At 42.6% G+C, this 23483-nt stretch overlaps 1 protein-coding gene across 4 annotated transcripts in view; it reads right to left on the bottom strand.

Annotated features, from left to right (window-relative positions):
• Positions 1–23483, bottom strand: part of LOC138750372 (uncharacterized) — a 67809-nt gene that overhangs the window by 33451 nt on the left and 10875 nt on the right. For 3 of the 4 annotated variants that reach the window (XM_069912442.1, XM_069912443.1, XM_069912444.1), the window contains exon 2: positions 4694–4834. The exons of the other annotated variant lie outside the window; for it this stretch is intronic. The gene's annotated coding sequence lies outside the window, so the exon portion shown is untranslated. The remainder of the gene's footprint in view (positions 1–4693; positions 4835–23483) is intronic. 4 annotated transcript variants of the gene reach the window in all.

The following is a 23483-nucleotide window of genomic DNA, read 5'->3' as shown; positions in this document are numbered from 1 at the left end:
GGGCGCACTGGAGCAATTCATTGAAGGGGAATGGCAGCCCCTGGCCTTCTTGAGCAGTAACCTCTGGTCACCCAAACTCAACTACAGCACCTTTGGCTGAGAGCAATTGGTGCTGTACCTGGCAGACTGAGTCAGGTAACCTGACCCCAGCTTCACAGTGGGGAGAATGTTTCACGGAGATGTACGATAAATTTTCACAAACACTGTGACATTGGGTTAACAGCAGTGAGAAGGTTTAAAAGTAATGTACGATAAACTGTGTCAGATAATGTGACACCAGGTTCACAGTGAGGAGAAAGTTTAATGGTCATGTACAGTAGACTGAGGCAGATACTGTGACACTGTGTTCACAGTGGGGAGGAGGTTTAAAGGTGATGTATGGTAAATTGAGGAAGATACCATAACACCAAGTGTACAGTTGGGATAAGGTTTAACAGTGTTGTACGGAAGACGGAGTCAGATACTGTGACACTAGGTTCACAGGGGGGGAAGCTTTAATGATCATGTACGGTCGACTGAGACAGACACTGTTACACTGGGGGCACAGAGTGAGAAAATCTAACAGTAATGTATGATAAACTGTGTCAGATACTCTGATACCAGGTTAACAATGAGGATAAGGTTTAACAGTGATATACAGTTGATTGAGGCAGATGGTGTGACCCCAGGTTGACAGTGGGGATAATTTTTAATGGTGATGTACAGTGGACTTTGGCAGATACTGTGAGACTGAGTTAACAGGAGTGAGAAGGTTGAACAGATATTTAAGATAAGCTGTGGCAGATATTGTGACACCAGGTTCACTGTAGGAAGAAGGTTTAACGGTGATGTAGGATAAACTATGGCAGAAACAGTGACAAATGGTTCACATTGGGGAGAATATTTAATGTGATGTACGGAAGACTGAGGCAGATACTGTAACACTGGATTCAAAGCAGTGAGAAGGTTTAACGGTGATGTATGATAAACTCAGTCAGATACTGTGACACCAGGTTCATAGGGGGAGAAGCTTTAATGATCATGTATGGTTGACTGAGACAGAGAAAATCGAACAGTAATGTACGATAAACTGTGTCAGATACTTTGATACCAGGTTAACAGTGAGGATAAGGTTTACCAGTGATGTACAGTACATTGAGGCAGATACTGTGATCCCAGGTTCACAGTGGGGAGAATATTTAAGGGTGCTGTACGGTAGACTTTGGCAGAAACTGTGAGACCGAGTTCACAGGAGTGAGAAGGTTGAACAGAGATTTACGATAAGCTCTGGCATATACTGAGACACTATGTTCACCGTTGGAAGAAGATTTAATGGTGATGTAAAAAAAAGCTGTGGCAGATAAAGTGACACAAGTTTCACAGTTGGGAAAGGTTTAATGGTGATGTACTAAAGACAGAGGAAGATACTGTGACCCAGGTTCATAGTGGGGAGAAGGTAATATGGTGATGTCTGGTAGACTGAGACAGATACTGTGACACCAGGTTTACAGTGGGGATAATGTTTAACAGTAATGTACGATAAATTGTGTCATGTACATTGACACCAGGTTCACATTGGGGAGAATGTTTATGGTAAGTTTGGTAGAAATTGGAAGATACTGTGACACCGAGCTCAGAGTATTAAGAAGGTATAACAGTGATGTACAATAAACTGTGGCAGAGACTAGAAGACCAGGTTCACAGTGAATAGAAGGTTTAACTCAGATGTGTGGTGGATTGAGACAGATACTGTGGCACTGGGTTCACAGTCGGGAGAAGGATTAACAGTGATGTACAATAAACTGTGGCAGATACTGCGACAACAGGTTCACAGTGTGGAGAACGTTTAATGGTGATGTACGGTAGACTGGGACAGAAACTGTGACACTGGGTTCAGAGCAGTGAGAAGGTTAAACAGTGATGGGCATAAAACTTTAGCATACACTGTGACACCAGGATCACAGTGGGGACTAAGTTTAAAAGTGATATACGGGAGACTGAGGCAGATACAGTTACATTGGGTTCACAGTGGGGAGAGGGTTTAATAGTGACGTCCAAAAAACTCTGGCATATACTGTGACATCAGTTTCACAGTGCAGAGAAGGTTTAATGGTGATACATGGGAGACTGAGACTGATTCTGAAACACTGGGTTCACAATGGGGAGAAGGTTTAAAAGTGATGTATGTTAAACTGGGGCAGATACAGCGACACCGGGTTCACAGTAGGGAGAAGGTTTGCATTAATGTACGGTAGACTTAGGCAGATCCTGTGACAGTGGGTTCACATTAGGGAGAAAGTTTAATGGTGATTTTCGGTAGATTGAGACTGATACTATGACACAGGGTTCACAGTAGTGAGAAGGTTTAACAGTGATGTTCGGTAAATGTTGGCAGAAACCATGAAAATGAGTTCACAGAAGTGAGAAGGTTTAATAGTGATGTACGATAAACTGTGGCAGATACTGTGACACCAGATTCACAGTTGGGAGAAGGTTTAATGGTGATGTACAGCAGACTGAGCAAGACACAGTTACACCGGGACCTCAGTGGGGAGGTTTATCAGTGATGTATGATAAACTTTGGCAGAACCTCTGAAAACAGGTTTCCAGTGGAGATAAGGTTTAACGGTGATTTAACTGTGGCAGATACTGAGACACCAGGTTCAAAGAGGTGAGAATGTTTAACTGTGATGGATGGTTGACTGAGGCAGGTACTCAGACCCCGGGCTTACAGTAGTGAGAAGGTTTAACGGGTGATGTATGGCAGACTGAGGCAGATACTGTTATACCGGGTTCACAGTGGGGAGAAGGTTTAACGGTGATATACAGAAGAAAGAGGAAGATACTGTGAGACCGGGTTCACAGCAGTATTAAAAAGGTTTAATAGTGATATACAATAAACTACAGCAGATGTTGTGGCATCAGGTTAACAGTGGGGAAAAGGTTTAACGGTGATGTATGATATAATGTGGCAAATACTGTGACACTGGATTCACAGTTGAGAGATAGATTAACGGTAATGTAGAGTAGACTGAGGCAGATACTGTGACTCCGGGTTAACAGTGGGAAGGAGGTTTAATCGTGACACGCGATACATTGTTGCAGATACAGTGACACAGTGAGGAGAAATTTTAATGGTGATTTTTGGGAGACTGAAGCAGATTTGTGAAACTGGATACACAGTGGCGAGAAGGTTTAATAGTGATGTATGGTAGAATGAGGCAGATACTGTGAAACTGGGTAAACAGTGGGGATAGGATGTAGCGGTGATATATGGTAGACTAAGGTAGATATTGTGAACTGTGTTCACAATCGGGAGAAGGTTTATCAGTGATGTAACATAAACTGGGGCAGATTCTGTGACATCAGTTTCACAGTGGCGAGAAGGTTTAACGGTGATGTACAACAAACTCTGGCACAAACTGCCACACAGGTTCACAGTGGGGAGAAGGTTTAATGTTGATACACATGAGACTGAAACACATACTGAGACACTGGGTTCACAGTAGGGAGAAAGTTTAACGCTGATGTCCGGTGGACTTAGAGAGAAACTGTGACACTGGTTCAGAGCAACGAAAAGGTTTAACAGTGATGTACGATAAACGGTGGCAGAAACTCTGACAACAGGTTTCCAGTGGAGATAAGGTTTAAGAGTGATGTAAGATAAACTGTGGCAGATACTGAGACACCGAGTTCACACGAGAGAGAAGGTTTAACAGTGATTTACAATAAGCTGTGACAGATACTGTGACACCATGTTCACCACGGTAGGAAGAAGGTTTAACGATGATGTGAAAGGAACTGTGGTCGATAAAGTGACACCAGGTTGACAGGGGGAGAAGGTTTAACAATGATGTATGGGAGACTGAGACAGATATTGAGATTATGCCTTCACAACAGTGAGAAGTTTGAACAGTAATGTACGATAAACTATGATAGATACTGTGACACCAAGTTCACATTGGGGAGAATGTTACACAGTGATGTACGGTAGATTGAGGCAGATACTGTGACACCGATTTCAGAGTATGGAGAAGGTATAACAGTGATGTACAATAAACTGCGGCAGATACTGGGTTCACAGTGGGGAGAAGGTTTAACGGTGATGTACAGTAGACTGAGCAGATACTGTGACTCCGGGTTTACAATGGGAAGAATTTTTAAAAATGATGCCCATTACACTATTGCAGATACATTGACGGTGGGTTCACAGTAGGGAGGAGATTTAAGGGTGATGTATGGGAGACTGAGGTAGATACTGTGACACCAGGTTTACAGTGGGGAGAATGTTTAGCGGTGATGGACGGTAGACTGAAGCAAATACTATTACACCAGGTTCACAGGGGGAAGAAAGTTTAACATTGATGGACTATAGACTGAAGCAGAAACTATGAGACAGGATTCACATTCGTGAGAAGGTTTAACAGTGATGTTCAATTAATTGTGTCAGATACTTTGACATCAGGTTCATATTGGGGAGAACGTTTAATGGTGATGTACGGTAGAGGTAGGCAGATACTGTGACACCAGGCTCATTGTATTGTTCATTTATCTTAATTACAACATCTAATTTATACGCTCCATTTTTTGTGGCAACTTCCAAACATTCCATAAACTTCAATTCTAATCAGATTTTGTTCATTTAAATAGGTCACCACTAAAAGCCCAAATCGTTTGCTCTCTTAAGTACACAGCACAAAATTAAATTCTTTACCTGGGTTTGGTTCAACGGCACTTCAGTCTGCTTCATTATTTTTTCAGACCCTCGTTTTGAGCTTTCTGCTATGCCCAGCCGATTCGCCAAAAGGGCATCCAACTCTGTCTTCTCAGCTTGACCCAACGTCTACTCTGTAAACTTAAGCAAACCAAGGAGACCAAAGTTAATATTTTCACATTTGCATTTTCAAACACAAAAATGACGTTGTGAGTTGCAGTTTCACATCAAAATCCCACTTGCTAAACTTGCCGCAACTGAATCGCATCCAACAGCTGGAAAATTGCAAGAAAACTGCTTGGTTAAAGCAAAGATTCCATTAAAGGCCTCCAAGTTAACAACAGATAGCAACCTGAAAGTTAAATACAAAGATCTGTATCAGGAAGATTAACGGGCTTTTAAAAAAAATCATTTCCACTCTTGAAAGAAAACTCCTCAGGGAACACCAGGCTCTTGTTGAACAATTCCTGTTGTATTCCTCAAAATGGTTTGAATCTTGATTTCAAGCAGAGTCATTTGGTGAGATTGTTGGTCTAGAACAAACCCTGCCCACACACTCCCTTAAATAGCTGCAAAGTCCTGGTTCAGCTTTGCTCCATGCTAAAGCTATCAGAGCTTTTCTGAAGAGATAGCGGACTTCAGATGCTGGTACTTTGAGTCACAAAAACACTAGTGCTTCCCTGAACAACACACCTCTCTCTGAAAACCAACAAAAACCTTTCCGAATGGTATTATTCACCTTTTGAGCACCAAAATCTGGTGAACTTGAAAAGTCGCGCATGCGCACTGAAATTAAGATGGCTGCCCCCAGCCGAAGGACCCTGAGAAACTGAGTCACAAAGTCAATCCGCACATTTTGGGTCTTACGTGTCCTGTGTCTCTGTTCTCGTTTGTCAAATCATTTGATTTTAAAAATAGGCTCTAAGACTTCAGGGCTCCTCGAACGGGGGCAAAACTCCAACTTGCGTCCATTGTGGGGTCTGAATGATCCTTTGGACTCCACTACGGTCGCAGGTCGGGGAGGACCTGTCGGGGTCATTGGTTCGCTGAGGAAGGGATGGAAAACCAATCCATTTTTTGCTTCTCAATGCTCATAGAATGTGTCTGATTCCATCCGTTGTTCCTGTTGTAGCATCACATTCTTCATAGAGTTAGATGTTATTTTTTAAAGTTGTGTCACTTGAACAATAATGCCCCAACCCTTCTGATCCTGACGTACCATGTGTTTAAAATGTAATGTTTCTCAGTTACGTCCGAATGCCTTGAAAAATATAGGGACTTTAGTGTTAACAATACAGAGGAAATATTTCACCAATCCTTTTGAATTTATGATCTCTGGGATGGAGCGGAGATAACGCTGGTGGAAGCGTTCTAGGAGCCGTATTTGATGCCGGTAGAGGACCCATGATTTGGAGCCGAACAGGAATGTGGGTATGACAACGGCTCTGTATACGCTAATCTTTGTGAGGTTTGCCAGTTGTTTGTTTTTCCAGACTCTTCTGTGTAGTCATCCAAAGGTGCTATTTGTCTTGGCGAGTCTGTTGTCTATCTCGTTGTCGATCCTTGCATCCGATGAAATGGTGCAGCTGAGATAGGTAAACTGGGTGACCGTTTTGAGTTTTGTGTGCCCGATGGTGATGTGGGGGGGGGGGGGGGGGCTGGTAGTCATGGTGGGGCTGGTAGTCATGGTGGGGAGGTGGCTGATGGTGGACACGTATTAATACACAAAACAATCACACCTCATTATTGGTCAGAAGCGCCTACACTTCGCAAGGAGGCTGAGGCGGTCAAGGACAACGGCTCTCATCCTGAGATTTTACACAGGCGCAATTGAGTTTCCTGTCTGGCTGCATCATTGGATGGTCTAGTAGCTGTAAAGCATCAGACAGGAATGATACAAAGAGTTGTGAGGATCACTTTGGTCTCCCTTTCTTCTGTAGATGACATTTACTGGGAGTGTTTTTCAAATAGGACTCAAGGAATTGTAAAGAAACCATTTCCATCCAGTGCACAGCATCTTTAACCACGTCCATCAGCAAAATCAGGACTGACAGGCTGGGGAATAGCTTCTTCCCACAGGCTGTGAGATGGCTGTGAAAAGTATCCTGTAAGTGGGATAATCACCCCAAATATTTAAATATGTAGTGGCTACTTCGATAGAGCTATTAAAGCCACACACAGACACCAGGTTAGTCAACACAGGACTGCTTTATTCAGACTTTACAGGCTTCTTTCATTTACTGCATGTCCCGGGCTCCATGGGAGAAGGTGGGACATCATTCTGAGTTTCCTGCCAATCCACGGGACCACAGGTTTAAATTAAGCCCTGTGAGTGTCCCACGCCTTCCCGCAGCAGAATCCACAGATCAGCGTGCCATTCCTCGGCACGCAGCACCACGCGAGGGTGGTCAATTAAATGGATGAGTACCCAGCTCTCTGTCTTATGATTTTGCGCACCCGGCAAAGAACCGTGCCCACTCGGCCCACTAGACAGCTGCTACACCAACACCCGCCACCCCGAACTGTCACCAGAAACTAAAGCAGCAGCTGCATGCAGCTTAGGTGGACCCCCTCACCGTCTGGGTTGGGGGTACTGAATGGGTGAAGCGGGATCCACATGGGCAGGCTTGAGTCTGTCCACACTAAACAGCTGTGAATGTCCCCCAATGTCCAAAGTATACATACCTCATCCTTCTTCACCACGCGGAAATGGCCCTCATACGGTCGTTGTAACGGGACTCCTGGGACCTGTCTGTGCACAAAAAAATCAGCATCCAGGTGTGGTGGGGGCACATTCTGTTTAGGGGATCCATGTCAATAGGTAGGAAAAGGTTTGCTGATCACGACACCATGTCAAAGCTGTTGAAGGACGTTCAGATCAGAGTTGGTGTGAAATGAATGTCCCATGAAACTGTAAGGACAGTACCATACACCATCTCAGCGGACAATGCAGACGTATCTTACTTTGAAGCCAATGCGCACTCCCAATAGAACCCATGGCAACTCATTGACCTAATGGAGGAGCGCATTCAGTTGCCAGTGGAAATGTTCCAGAAGGCCGTTGGATTGTGGTTGAATTGTGTTCCGCGGTCTGAAGTAATGTGGGCCGGAAAACAAATCTAGCCATCCAATTGATGATGAATGTTCTGGCCCTTGTCTCAGTGTCACTGGATGGAAACTAGATGGCCTCTAGCAAGCGCGTGAAACATTCTGCGACTGTTAGAATGTATCTCATATTTTGAGATACTGGCAATGATTCGAGCAGGTCCACATGCACATGTTCCAACCGCCTGCGTACCACTGGGAAAGGTTGAAGAGGTGCCTTAGTGTGCCACAAAATTTTAGCAGTCTTGCAGGAGGTACATGTGCAGACCCATTGTGCGACGCCTTTTTGCAGACCATGCCATACATATTTATTTGACATGAGCTTGACAGATGTTCTGATGGACGGATGAGACAAGCTGTGTATCTGGTCAAAAAGGTGTTGCCTCCAAGATGGCAGAATCACTGATTGAGTGTAGCCCAAAGACATGTCACAAAGTAAGGTTGGCCACCCAGTTGTGGTGCCAACTGCTGTATGTCCAGGTTAGTAATGGCCGTACTGTATGCCTGAACATCGGGGTCCATTGCCTGGATACTGGCTAATTCAGGAATATCAATGTCACCCTGAATATGATATATAGTTTGTCTGGACAGAATATTCGTGACGAGATTGTTTTTACCAGATGTTATCCAAGTAGATCTAAGGGAACTCTAAATCTCTCCCCAAAGTGTCTATAACCCGCTGGCAGGTTTGAACACCATTCTTCAACCCAAGTGGCATCCTAAGACATTCAAAAAGCCCAGAAGGGGTAATAATCACCATTTTAGGAATGTCATCCTTATGGACTGGGATCTGATGGTGTCTCATGACAAGATCAACCTTGGAGAAAGCACAGAAATTGTGCGGTTGGGCAGCAAAATCTTGAATATGAGGGAGAGGGTATCTGTCGGATGTAGTTATTGAGCCCACGGCACACATATCAAACTCAGGCCCGCGGGCCAAATTTGGCCCTTGATATAATTATATTTGGCTCGCAAGATCATATAAAATATGTATTAGAGCTGGCCCGCTGGTCGCCGCGCCAATATAGCGCATGCACAGCTAATACTACAAGTCCCAGAATGCTTTGCAAATGCGTTGGCGCCGACCTGTCAGCCCGCTAATCGCCCCCACCTCCTCTGTTTACTTTCATTAGGATCTGCGATCTGTCGCCTAACTCACATGTAATAAACCTCTTACGAAAAATGGCCAAAAGAAAGACAGATAACAGGACCTTTTAAGACAGGTGGGAGGCAGACTATATGTTCATCATTTTAAAAGACAAACCTGTTTGTCTTGTGTGTGGAGCCAACGTGTCTGTAGTTAAAGAATATAACATACGGCGACACTATGAAACGAAACTCCAGGACATGTATAAGGATCTGAACGAGAAGCAAAAGCTCCAGAAGGTGGAGGAGATGAAAAGAAGTCTGGCTTTACAGCAAACTTTATTTTATATTTTATTTCTCATTTGTTAATGCTTCGTCTGGAAAGAGTTTAACCAAAAATATTATTAAACATTTATTTTAATGAGAAAAAGTTTAACATTACATATGTTGAAAGAAGAGAAAACATGCAGATGTTGTTGAAAATTTTCAATAAATATTTAGTTTGGCCCACGACTTAGCAAAAGTTTTTAATTTTGGTTCTCTGCGAATTTGAGTTTGACACCCCTGGCCTACGGTAATCGCCACAGAGTCTTCATCCACCTGTTTTCTTGGGTGCCATGTGTAACTGTGATGCCCAAGGTCTGTTGGAGTGCTGAATGATACCTAATTCCTCCATTGCACTAAACTCTGCCCTTGCCTGAGCAGTTTATCAGGTGGAAGACGAAGAGCCCTGGTGTAATTCAGCTGGCCTGAAGTGTCTATGTAATGGGACACATCCTGGGCTGTTTAGGAGGTATTGAAATTAGGTGAGAAAATACAGGTATATTCATTGAGAAGAGCAGCATAGGCATCTTTGTGCAGGGTTTGCACCCCTAGATGGGCAACTCTCCGTTTGCTACATACCAGTGGGTATATTTGAAAACTGGTAGCATGAACCAATTTCCTCCACGTCTACTGGCAAGTCATGGGACCTTAAAAAATCTGCACCCATAATGGGCTGGGCAATGGAAGCCAATACACAATTCCAATGGAATGTCACATCTCCTATCCCAATCATGACCCATCATGTGCCAAAGCAGGGAATTGTCTTCCCATTTGCTGTTTGAAGAGCCGGGTGATGTTATTTATTGTGGTTTTTATTTCAAAATAGGTTGGCAGGAGCAAACCGACCTCAGCACTTGTGTCTACAAGAAACTTGTGCCTACAAGAAACTTGTGCTTACCAGCGTCATCTTGTAGATACAATAGGCCCATACTTGTCCCAGCTGCCGAGGCCATTAATGGTAGCCGGCTTTTTTGTTTCCTGCCTTTTTGCTGAAATAGGTAAATGGTGGGACACATTTATGGGCATTTTTACCCCAATGGCCATGGTAAAAACACCACTCTCACCGCCCATCAGCGTGTTCATCCTTCTTTGACTGAACTGCAGATATAGGAGGCTCATGGGACACGGGAGATGGATCTGCTGCGAAAACAGTCTGGACGTGAGCAGACTCTTGCATTGGAGTATGATGGAGCCTGTCAGCCTCCTGCGCTATGTCATGGGGATGGTGGAAATCCATGTGAATGATTGGTATTGCAACATGACCTGGGAGTTTGGACAGGAATAGAGTCTCAAAAAGTAAACAATGAGAATGACCATCTGTTAATGTGAGCATCTCATTCATTAAATCAGATGGATTCCTGTCACCCAGACCCTCCATATTTAAAAGCCGCAAGCCGCACTCATGTCTTGTCAATTCCAGCATATCCAGGAAAAATTGGCAGAACCTGGTGTACTGGTTTTCTGCCAGGGTATTGGCAACAAATTCTCTTACTTGAGATGCTGTAGCAGCATCCAATGCACCTACTATATGCCAGAATTTCATGTCCTCTGCCATTATGCCACAAGGCAAATCTAGGTTTCAGCCTGATTAAGCAATACCCGAGGTTGATTGGTCCAGAAAGGAGGCAAGTGAAGTCCTAACATCAATTGGGAAACACAGTCAGTGAGAGGTCAGCATGGCTTAGAGTTCAAACAATGTGTTCAGGACTGCTTTTTGCAGCAGTATGTGGAGATGCCCACTAGAGGGGGGGGCAATGTTCGATCTGTGGTTAGGGAATGAGCATGTGGTGGAGTGAGCGTTAGGAGAACTTCAGATCCAGTGATCATGGGTTCATTAGATTGAGCTTAATTATGGAAGCGGATAGGTTGGGTGTGAAGTTGAAGGTCTTCGAGTGGGGGAATGCCAGATTTGAGGAAATGAGAAGGGATTTGTAGAGAGTTGTGTGGGCTGATCTTTTAGCTGGAAATGATGAAGAGGAAAATTGGAGGGTATTTAAAAGGTGAGATTTTGAGAGTACAGGATCTTTATGTTCCAGATCGGCCGAAAGGCAAGACTAAAAGTTCAAGGGAGCCGTGGTTTTCAAGAAAAATTAGGAACGGTTCAGGATAAAAGGGAGGCCCATGCTAAATATAAGAAACAAAAGATTGAGGAGATGTATGATCCTTACTTAGATTGCAGAAAGAACGTCAAGAGGGAAATTAGAAAGGCAAAAAGAAGGTATGAGGTGTCAATAGCTAATAAGGTGAACGTGAATCCTTGGGGTTTTTACATATATGTCAACAGTAAAAGGAGGGTTAAAGATAGGGTAGGTCCACTGGAAAATGGGAACGGTGGACGATGTTTATGTGAGGAGCTGCATGAGATGGGGGAGATATTGAACAATATTTTGCTCTTCTGTATTCACAAGGGAAAGTGTCACTGGACTATGTGAGATAAATGAGGTGAATAGCTTAGTTATGGAAAGAATAGGGATTAGTAAAGAGAGGGTTTTGGAGCTTCCAGGGTCAATAGAGGAGGATAAGTCTCCTGGTCCTGATTGGATTTTTCCCAGGACGTTAAGGGAGGTCAGGGAGAAAATAGCGGGGGCTCAGACAGTGATTTTTCAAAGATCACTGGAGAAGGGTGTGGTGTCGCAGGATTGAAGGGTTGCAAATGTAGTTCCGCTGTTTAAAAAAAGCACAAGGTGCAGGCCAAGTAATTATTGGCCAGTAAGTTTGACTTTGGTGGTGGCGAAAGATATGGAGGGTATTCTTAGAGATAGTATGTACAAATATCTGGATAGACAGGGATTGATCAGTGGCACCCAGCATGGGTTTGTGAAGGGAAAATCATTTTAACGAATCTTGTTGAATTTTTTGAAGAGGTGACAAGAAAAGTGGATGAAGGTAGGGCAGTTGACGAGATCTATTTGAATTTTAGTAAGGCTTTTGATAAGGTTCCACATGTAATGTTAGCTAGCAAGGTTCAGTCACTAGGGATTAATAGATAGTGAGATGGGTTCAGAGGTGGCTGGGACATAGACAGCAGAGAGTCATGGTGGACAACTGTCTGTCAGGATGGAAGCTTATGACGAGTGGTGTGCCTCAGGGATTGGTGCTGGGTTCCCTGTTGTTTATATTCATGATTTGGATGAGGGTGTGGTTAACTGGGTAAGCAAATATGCAGACTATATGAAAATAGGGGGAGTGGTGGATGGTGAGGAAGGTTTTCTTGGATTACAGGATTTGGTTTGTTTGGAAAAGATGGCAGATGGAATTTAATGTTGACAAGTGTGAGGTGCTGCATTCCAGAAAAAATAATCTTAATAGGACCTATGCAGTTAAGGGGAGGGGGTCGAGAAATGAAGAGGAACAGAGGGATCTTGGAGTTATGGTACAGAGTTCACTGAAGGTGGATTCCCATGAAGACAGGGTAGTTAAGAAGGGGTATGGCATGCTGGCCTTCATAAATCATACCATAGACTAGCGTTTAAGGCATTGGTGAGGCCAGGTTTGGAGAATTGTGTTCAGCTCTGGTTTCCAAATTATAGGAATGATATAGATAAGGTGGAGAGGGTGCAGAGAAGATTTACAAAAATGTTGCCTGACTTACAACATCTAGAGTACAAAGAAAGATTAAGGAGACTGCGACTTTATTCATTGGAATGTCGATGGTTGAAGGGAGTTATGATCGAAGTATTTAAAATTATGAAGGGAATAGATCGACTAGACATAAGTAGACTCTTTCCCCTGAGGGCGGGGGAGGTTGGAACAAGAAGGCATGAGTTAAGGGTAAGGGGGCAAAACTTTAGGAGAAATGTTATAAGAGGCTTCTGTGGTGGTGGCAGAAGAGATAGTTGCGGCAGGGTCCTTTCTGTCATTGAAGAGAATGTTGGATGTGTACATGGATATGAGGGGGTTGGAAGGATATGGGTGGAGTGTGGGAGGGGGAAACTAGTGGGGAGGTTCATGTGAACCAGCACGGAATCGAAGGGCCGACATGGCCTGTTTCCATGCAGTAAACTGTCATATGGTTATATGTGCCGGGCTCCACGGGACAAGGTGGGACATCATTAAGAGTTTGCTGCCAGCAGGTTTAAATTAAGCCCTGTGAGTATCCCGTGCTTTCCGGCAGGAGACTCCACAGATCAACGTGCCATTCCTCGGCCCACTGCACCACGCACAGTCCATTAAATGGGTGAGAACACAGCTGTCTGTCTTATGGTTTAACGCGCCAACTGAAGAACTCTTATCCTGCCTTATCACACTGACCAGCATCCAGTCCAGAGCCTGTCAACACCCTCGTATCCCTCAACTTGTCCAAGTTCTTCAATACAAACATTGAGCTCACATTTCCTCATGCAGCTGGCAGCTTGTTCCACTCTCCCACCACCTTGTGTGGAGAAGCTCCCCCTCATGTTTCCACTAAACTTTTCCCCTTTCATCCTTAGCCCATGTATTAAGGGCTTCTCCAAGAGGTGGAGTCTCAAGAAAACAACCTCTATCCTCCCCCTTACCACCCAGACCAGGCCTTCTTCACCCTGCTATCACCAGGGAAACAGGTCCAGGAGCATGAAGACGAACACCCAATGATACAAACATAGCTTCTCCCCCTCTGCAATCAGATTTTTGAATGTTCAAGGAACCACAGTCACTCCCTCACTTACTCTTCATTTTGCACAAATGGATTTCTTTTTTTTAAAATGTAATTTAGAACAATATTTGCATCTGTATTGTTGCCACAAAATGACAAATTTTCTGACATGTTCATCACAATAAATTTTTAATTCTGAACACTGCACGTACATCGGAAAACAATCATAGCTCAAAAAACAATTTTAAAAGATGATTTAACTATTTCCATGCACCCTCCCCTTTTATGTTTATTTTTCTAAACGCACTCCATGATCGAAACATCTCCACTTAACCCAACCCATATTTCTTCTCCCATTCAAAGCACTCAGTAATACATCAAGGCAGTAAAATAAAAACTTAATGCTGGAAATACTCAGCAGGTCATCTACTGGAAAAATAATCAGAGTTAAAACCTTCAGGTCGATAACCTTTCACTGGGATTCAGAAAGATGATCAAACAAACCTGATTCTCTTTGCTGAGAAAAAGAAGAGGGGAAATAACAAACTGAATACATGGGATGAAAAACCGAGCAGCAGAAATGGCAGTGGTGCTGCATGAGTGGGGTCGACTCGTTGTGTCTGGATGGAGGGGTAAAAGATAAACAAGACAAACATGATGCCGTCATGATGAGGTTCAATACGACAGCTGCAGAGAATCTGAAATGAAGGAATGGTGAAAATACTAGTTTTTGGATCAATGTGACAAAATTTGAGCCGACAAAAGAAAACAAAATTGCTTTGCTCTGCCAGACTCTCTAGATCAAGGGGCACAATAAAATACTCCAGAAGCCAACCTTATGAAATTGAACAGAGAAGTTATACAAATTGGCAGCAAGAAATAAAACACAGTTACATAATACCATGAAAGTGGTGTCACAGGACGACAGGGTTCTAAAGACAGCTTTTGTCATCTTGGCCTTCATTAATTAACATATGGAAAATAGGAGTTGGGAAGTTATGGTGAGGTTGGATAAGATGTTGGTCAGTCCAAATTTGGAGTATTGTGTGCAGTTCTGGTCACCTAGCTACAGAAAGGGTATTAGTAAGATTGAAAGAGTGCAGAGAAGATTTACCAGGACGCTGCCAGGTCTTCAGGAGTTGAGCTACAGGGAAAGGTTGAACAGGTTGGGACTTTATTCCTTGGAGTGTCGAAAAATGAGAAAGAGATTGCTTAAAGTGGCATATGAATGGGAAAAAAGGCTGAGAAAGACTGCAGTGGACGCAATTGTGAAGGAAATATTTTGCTTGAGAAAAATTGTCATTGGCCCATTTCCTCTGGAGATATGAAACCACGCATAGAAACAGTCAATGAGGTACAATTAAAACAGAGGTTTTCAAACATTTTCTTTCCAATAACATTCCACCTTAAGTAATCCCTTACTAACAGAGAACTTCTGGCACAGAGATTAAGTGGAATATGATCCGGGGTGGGGGTGTGGAGGAGGAGTTTGAAAATCACTGCTTCAGATGAAAAGGTTTCTCCATCTTCTTTTTAAGCAGACATCCTTTTATTCTGAGGTTGTGCCCACTGGTCCTAAACTCTCCCACTACTGGCAAAATCCTCTCAATCCAGCTCTTTCACTATTCATCAGATTTCAATGAGGTCCTGCCTCATCCTTCTAAACTCGGGCAAGTAGAGGCCCAGAACCATCAAATGCTCCTCAAACATTATTCCTCTCATCCCCAGGATCATTCTTGTAAACCACCTCTGGGCCATCACATCCTCTCTTAGAAATGGGGCCTAAAATTGCTCACAACACTTACTAGATCAGGACAACCAGAAGGTGGTCACATCAGGGAAGACAGCTGCAGGACTGCCTAGATTCTATGGATTGGATGGTGTTCAAGGAGTCAGCTGAGGGGGGGGGGTTGTCATGGCAAGATGGCGTCGGAAAAAGATGTGAGAAGACACCTCTCCCTGACTGAACTGTTCAATACTCGAACTGTAGTGACTTTTTTGACTTTATCAATGTTTTAAACAGTAATTTACTACTGTAGGATTCTGGAAATGAAGAAAGGAAAAAAGCAGGGTTGGGCACGACCAGTTGGCCCAATAATCACAGAGACAAAGAATAAGGGGAACGATAGCCTTTATTACACACAAGACTGCAGGCCTGGGTCCAAGCAAGAAAGTGAAGGGAAGGAAGAGGAGCCTCGAACTTTATGGCCTGGGTTACAGGGGAGGAGTCCAGGGAGGAGTCTCGGAGAGGATGTCATCAGGAGGGTGGGCCAACCCATGCCTATACTGGTCAGTTCATACAATACCATTTCATTACCAGCAACTTAGAAAAAACCTCGATTTTCAACCTGTGAAAAGTACAGAAGAAGCAAGGCCGACCTTCCAGAAGGAACCTCAGGAGCAGTTAGAGATAGATCCGAATCCTCAACGTGGAACTCAGGAGAAGCTGGAAGAAACGTCCGCATCCTCAGACGCAAGATGGCGCTGAGATCTTTGGCCTGGTGGCAGGCCAGGAGGAGCGCGAGTATGGAATCCGACATGAGCCGGCTTGACTAAGGAGAGCGGGGTGTTGGTGCCCGAATGCCAGCATGAGTTAGCGGGAAGGGAACTGCCTGTATGCATCTGGAGATGCTCCCCTGTGTTCTACTGAGCTTCTCAGCATGGGTAGAAGTTATCGCATTCAGGAAATTCTGGATCAGATCCGCAGTTGGGCTGCCAGGTATGAGGTGGCAGAGAAGAGGTGGAGGAGGACAACTTAGAAGTTCGAGAAGAAGAAGAGCAAGAATGACTACTTGCTGCAGTTGGACTCACTGAAGGGACGCCTAAGGATTTAAGAACATCTCCTTCTCCAATGAAAACTGTCATTTCACCACAGAGGCCTTCCCCAGACTTCAAGGCCCCTGCAACAGGGATGGAAGTCAACCTCATGTCTACAGAACTGATCCAACCAAATGAAAAGATGATGTCTTCTATGACCTAAGGTTTTGAAACTTTAAATGATCAATTTGCTGGTATGAAGAGAAAAATGGCTGGTATGTGTGAAGAAATTACATCTATTCAAGTTGATATTAATAAGAGTTCAACAGCAGTGGACACTGGACAAGATCAATTTAAGAGGATAGGTAACATTTTTATTTCTCTGTAAGGACCGTGTGGACCATTATGTGGAGATAATGGATCAAATTGAGGATTTGTTTACATACTGGTATGTCCAGAAGAGATATTTGTTGGAAAATCAAAGTTGTCGTAATAATATTAAGATAGTTGGTCTGCCAGAAGATCCTGTAAAATTATTTTTGGAAATGGATTCCAGAGATGTTTGGAGTCGTGTTTTTTAGATAGGCCTCATAGGCCATTAAGGAGAAAACCATTTCCGGGTCAAATGCTAAGAGCGGTTCTTTGAAGATGTTTGTGATATCAGGATAGAGAAATGATATTGTGGCTTGCGGTTCAGAAAGCTCGCCTTGATCAAACCCCAATGATGGTTTAAGGCAATAGGGTTTTATTTTATGCTGATTTAAGTCAAGAGATCATTAAGTGACGGAAAGAGTTTAATCTGGTCAAAGCAGTGCTGTGGAAGAAAGGGTATAAGTTTACTTTTCGGTATCCGAAGGTATTTAAGGTGATTTACGGGCCAGATCAGTCTCAATGTTTTGAGAGTCCTTATGGTGCATTCCCGTTTGCGAATTCCTTCCCAGATTTGAAGGAATCGATGGGGAAAATGTCCTGGGATAAGATTGGGAAGGGAATGGGGTAAAGAAGTTGGAATCAGAATTGGTGAGTGATGTTGAAGATGAAGCTCAAGCTCAATGTGGTTGTTATCACTAGGATGACTGATGGGTTTTAAATTTCGGTTGGGGGGTGGTGGTTGACTCTACTACTTCTAAAGTCATCTGCCACTTGTGGTATGAACTACACCTGGTCCACAGAGGGGGGTCCGGTTCTTGTAGGTTTTTACACTTTTTCAGGGTTTTCTTATTGTTTGAAAGGGGGGGTTGGGTTTATTTAAATATGTAATTGCTGTGTGAAGTGTCAATCTCAAGAGGAAATCAAGTTATGGCTCTTTTAAATTTTTTGACCTTTAATGTTAAAGGACTTAATAATCCACTTAAAAGGAAGGGAATATTGGTATATATAAAGAAAATGAAGGTTGATGTTGCTTTTTTGCAAGAAACTCGTTTGTCTGAGAAAGAAATTGAAAAGAGATTGGGTAGGACATGTTTTTGCATCTTCATTTAATTCAAAAGTTAGAGGTGAGTTGCAACTTTGGTTCATATGAAGATAACGTTTCAGTTGGAATCATTCTCTGCCACTTTGGGTAGAGAGCTGTTGGTGAATTGTAAAATTTTTGCTGAAGCATGGACTTTGATGAATGTTTATCCACCCAATGAAGATGATGAAGATGTTATTTCTGTAACTTTTTTGAATCTGGGTCAAGCTAATGAAAATATTTTGGTTGGTGGGGATTTTAATTGAGAGTTGGATAAATTTCAAAAAACTGTACAAAGAACCAAAATAGCTAAATGGATGTTAGACTCAATGAAAGATTTGAATTTGGTGGAAATCTGGAGGAAGTTAATACTGACAGAAAAATACTTTTCTTTTTATTCACCCAGACATGATTCTTTTTCGAGAATTGACTTTTGCTTAATGTCAGTACAATTACAGGGTAGATTTATACATACAGAGTATAAGAGTAGGATTTTGTCTGATCATTCTTCATTGTTAAGTAGAAGTACACAATCATTTATCCGGACATCTAAAATCCGGAAAGATCCAAACACCAGCAAGTGGGGAGAGAGATGCAGCGCGATTCAGGCGGACGAGGGGTGGGGGAAAAAGGCAGCGCAACTAGAAGGGAGTGGGGGTGGATACAGCAGCACAAATTTGGTGGGCTTAAATCTGTCTTCGCGAAATCCAGAAAAATCTGAAATTCGGAACAGAGTGACCCCTGCCCCACCTCAAGGGTTCTGGATAAAGGATTGTGCACCTGCACATGTTCTGGTTTGCATAATGTAGAGACCCTTATCAGTGAAAATTTCATAGGATGTTATTGAAGCAACCAAAGTTTCTAAGTTATATCAAAGACCATATTCAGTCTTATTTGCAAATTAATACATATTCAGTACAAAGTAAATTTGTTTTGTGGGATGCTTTAAAAGCTTATTTAAGATGTCTGATAATCAATTATTCTGCAAGAATTAAGACACAGCATTTGGCAGAGAGGCAAAATTTGGAGAAGGAAATAACAATTTGAGAGAAGGAATTCCAATGAAATTCGACTGTGGATAAAAAGACTTTTTTGATTCAGTTGAAACTGTTATAATATAATGCAAACATATAAATATGAAAAATTAATACAATGATCCAAATAGCATTACTATGAGTAAGGAGAAAGAGTGTATAAGGTTTTTGCTCGGCAATTAAAGACTGAACAGGCATCAAGGACAATAAATGTGATAAGAAATAATACAGGAGTCACTTTTAAACCTCAGGAAATGAATGATGAATTTCACTCATTTTACCAAAATTTATATCCTTTTGATGTAAGTCAGGATGAGGAACGTGTTGAGTCTTTTTTAGGTAGTTTGGAGTTATCAGTTTTGGACGATAAAGATAGGACAGAATTGGAAGTTCCTTTCAGTGATTTAGAAATTGAAGAAGCGATATTGAATATCACCTGGAGAAGATGGGTTTACGGGAGGGTTTTATAAAGAATTTTATGAAGTCTTGTCTCCTGTTTTCAGGGATGTTCTTAAACAAGCTACAGAAGAGCAAACGCATTTCCAGAATTCTTTTCTAGAGCTAGACTTAGTTATTGCAAAAAAGGAAGTGCCCCATTGAAAGTTGCCTCATATCGAGTAGTATCTTTATTAAATGTAGATTATAAGATAGTAGCTAATAGACTTGCAAAGTATTTATCACGTTTAATACATGTTGATTAAGCAGGTTTCATTAAGAATAGATTTTCTTCTGAAAATATTGTTAGAATGTTGACGTTGATTAATGTGTCAAGACATTGTTTGAATCAATCAATGATAGTGGCATTAGATGCAGAAAAAGCCTTTGATCGAGTTGAAAGGTACTTTTTATTTAAAGTACTTGAAGATTTAAGTTTGGGCCTTTTTTACCTGGTTGAGTTAAAGCCTTGTATAAAGATCCTTTGGTGAGGATGGTGACAAATGGACAAATTTCAGATACCTTTAATTTAACACGCTCCGCAAGGCAATTCTGTCCTTTGTCACCATTGGTGATAGAACCGCTAGCCCAAGCTATAAGACAAAATGATAAAATTAGTGGGATTAAAATAAATGAAGAGAATATAAGGTTCCTTTGTACCAATATATTTAACAAATCCTCAGAATCATTATGACATCTGCAAACCTGTTTGGTACAATATGGAGAAATGTCTGGTTATAAGGTTAATCAGGATAAGAGGAACATGTTACCAATTACGAGGAAGATTATCCTGCTTGTAAACAGATTACACAGCTTAGATGGACTAAGAAAATTAAATATTTAGGGGTAATGGTTGATGTGGATTATCAACATTTGTGTAAGTTGAACTATGTTTCTCTATTGATAAAATTAAAGCTGATTCAATTAAATGGAAAGATCTACCTTTGACATGAATGGTAGATGTGAATTGTGTTGAAGTGAATATTTTTCCTTGTATTCAATAACTTTTTCAATCAATTCCATGTTCGCTTCCAAAGATATTCTTTAAAGAGTTATGCAGGCATCAGAATATTTTTATAGAAAGGTACTTTGGCTAGAGTATTGTTGCAAAAATTGACATGGCAATATGTATTAGCATCTACAATGGCCTCATTTTCAGAATTATTTGTTAAATTTACGTGATAATTATTTTTTTTATGTGAAGACATGGTCTAAAATTTACAGTCTTTTGCCTCTATTCCCTCTTAAGGAGTGGAGTAACATTTGCGATTTTCCAGTCCAGACTTGGCAGACAAGGATAGATGGACTTTAAACATGAACATGGTGAGTAATTAGCGAAGCTATTCATTCAGATATACTCCTCACAACGAGGTAATTCCAAAACACCCAAGTTATAGGGTTCCATATGAGAGACGAGGCCAATAGCCGCAGAGATCAAGACACAGCTGAATCATACACACCATTACTACCAAGATTTACATTAGTGACATATCAGAGTCAATGCGATACTTTAAGATTAGTTACAGCACAGTAACAGACCCTTTAGGCCCACAAGCCTGTGCCTCCCGATTGACCTTCAAGCCCCCCCATACTTTTTGAACAGTGGGAAAAATCTGGAGCCCCCTCCCCCACCCCAGAGAAAACCTACACACACACACAGGGAGAACATAAAAACTCCTTACAGAGAGAGCAAGATTTGAACCCCATCCCTATCACTGGCAGCGCAACAGAGTTGCGATTGCGCCATCCACTGTCGAACCATGTTGGACAGGAAGAAACTCAAATCAAGAAAGTCAATAAATGGAGAGCATCAATATTTCATGAATTGGTACGGATTAGTCCAGATTTTGAGAAAAGATGGATGGACAGTACTTTGCAACAACATAATGACAGTCAGTACAAAAGAAGCCACAGGGAGCTTGCATGGGAGCCAGGAAGGGAAAGTAGCCACTTCATTGAAATGGAAGCAAGAGAATGGTCTCAGGAGCAAGAACCCATGTGAGAGAAATTCTGGTTCACGAGCAAGTCACGAAAAGCCAATGGTGCCTTCCAAAGTGCATTCCGATTTGGGAATACGAGGCATTCATCTCGACTTATTTATCCAGTTTGGGCATTTTAGATCATTAATATTCCCCTGAATTCCTAAAAATCTGATGATGAGGTGTTACATGTGTTGTTATGAGGTGGAACAATGCAGCTCGCAGTATTTGCACGGCAGATATAATAAGGGATCCATCCTTCCCCCTCTCCTTCATAGTGTCTATTTAAGACAAACATTTTTCTCTCAATTTGCCCATAATCTGCAAAGAAATGATGATGAGATCACGAGATGAAGCAATAGAACTTCCTTCATCTTTTGATTTGATCGTCTAAACAAGTTTAAAAAAAAAATACAGAGCAGTGAGGGTCTGGGATGCATTGCTTGGGTGGAGGTGGGGGCTGGTACAATAAAGACATTCAAAACACTCTAAGATACATGGATGGAAAAATAATAGAGGGTAATGAGTGTGAGGTAGGGAAGGGTTAGATTTGTAACGGCACTGATATACCATCGTTTACAAACAATTAAAGAATACCCTCACTCGTTTCCTCCAGAAGACAATGCAGTCGACCTTCTTTATCCTCCTCAGACACAACATTGCATTCTTCAACTCCCCAAACATCACCCAGCCAAACCCCTTTGACCTTCTCCTTAGCTCAGTGCCACATGGTGATCCTGACGCTCTCCCTCTCCCCCACTCCTGCATCCGAGATCCATCACCCATATACTGACGCTTAATGCACCTGCGCACGTGGGCTATTCCTCCAGTGCGATGATCCAATTACATCATCAGCGGCAACTGGCACCATTCCCAAAGCAGGCAGATGCATCACCGTGACAGCCCCCTCCCCCCACTCCCACCTCCAGCCTCCGATCCATGCAAGGAGGCGACTGAATGGAACTGTCCCCAGTGTAACGGTCTGGAGGGTTGACAGTTCAGCCTGATCTCATATGATTCTGGAAGACAGGGGATGCAGGTGCATGACTGGTCCTTTCGCTCTGGCCCTGATGCAGAACGTGGATATTCGAAATACACTGGCTTCAACCTGTTGATGGAAACAGTGTTACCTTTTCCATTCCTGTCAATCAAAAAACACTATGGATGGTGCCATAAGACCTGGAAAGAACCATCGTAAATGGGCTAAAGTGGTTTACAAACAACATCATGTCAAAGAAACACACGAGAACACTGTAGTGAATCATTTGGCACATCCACTGCAGATGATGCTGCCACATAGGAGAACATCAGAGTAATCTCATTTTCTCGAAGACGGTCAAGTTAACTGACCTGTTCATGAGCACTGTGTCTGGACTCAGATTCACAAACTCCCTGGCAAGGTCAGCATACAGCCATAGACTAGCTCTACCACTAAAAATCCATGATCTGCCCTAAGAGCTGTAGTCACGCAAAGGAGAACCATGGTTAAACGTTTGCTCCATGTCGATGATTTACCACCTGCTGTCAATGGTGCTTTCAATTGTTGGCCCTGAAATGCTTCGTCATAATTCAGGTAGTGCCCAGAGGATCAGTGAGAGCTCAGACCAATGCTGACTCGAACTGAGACCCTCGATCTGTTGTAATAGTGCCCAGAACACCAAAAGATGGAATCCAATTATCCAGAAAAGTCCAAACAATTGTCTCTGCAGAGATGCCGATGATAGGAATTTCATCCTTCCACCTGGTAGTTCTGTCCTCACACGTGAGCAGATAAGTACATTGCTGAGATGGCAGAAGTGGACCTTCCAAGCCACAAGGTGCACGTGCTGGAAATAGGAATCCAAAGCAACAAAATCCCCCAGCTTTAATTTCATGTGCCTGGAGACTTTAGGGCGTTGACCCAGCAAGCAAGTCCTTGCCTATAATCCAACATTCTGTTTAACACGAAGCCAGGTAAGATGTTCCTTAACCTGTTTGATTGATGTTCTTCTACCAGGAAGAGATAGATTGTGAAGAGAAAATCTCCTGCCTCATAGCCGCCCAC

Source organism: Narcine bancroftii, unplaced genomic scaffold (genome assembly GCF_036971445.1).
Source record: "Narcine bancroftii isolate sNarBan1 unplaced genomic scaffold, sNarBan1.hap1 Scaffold_125, whole genome shotgun sequence".
Classification (NCBI taxonomy): Eukaryota; Metazoa; Chordata; class Chondrichthyes; order Torpediniformes; family Narcinidae; genus Narcine; species Narcine bancroftii.
This window is presented reverse-complemented; position numbering and strand designations above follow the sequence as displayed.